Source organism: Penaeus monodon, chromosome 22 (assembly GCF_015228065.2).
Source record: "Penaeus monodon isolate SGIC_2016 chromosome 22, NSTDA_Pmon_1, whole genome shotgun sequence".
Taxonomy (NCBI): Eukaryota; Metazoa; Arthropoda; class Malacostraca; order Decapoda; family Penaeidae; genus Penaeus; species Penaeus monodon.
The window spans coordinates 3,082,619-3,083,068 of NC_051407.1; positions in this window are offsets into that span (position 1 = coordinate 3,082,619).

Here is a 450-nt window from a genome sequence, read left to right on the forward strand (position 1 = left end):
GGGGAAAATGGGTTTTGAAAAGTAGGAAAGAGGTAATTGATGAATTGGGTGGAATAGAATGGAGGAGGGATGGTGTAAGTAAGTGTTTACGAAAGTATTTGAAAGAAATGACTGGATGAAGAAATAAAGGGATTGTTAGTATGATTATAAATGTTACAAAAATATTTTGAAATGTGTTTGGGTTCTCGACCGTTGCTTCAGCCAGTGTTGATGAATACGACGCTTGCACTGCGTCTCGAACTTGCCAGTGTTGCAGATCGGGACAAAAACGAAATATATAGCAAATAATAATAATAAGTGGGGTGTCAGGTGGGTATGTAGGGCAGCGAGGATGAGGGGGGGGTATAAGGGAGGACATGCCAGAGTTTCCGTGTTTTGATTTTGAAATTAGAGAACTAGAATTGTCTTAAAAATGGGAAGACGTAGAGAATTCAGGTTTCTAGGGGGATG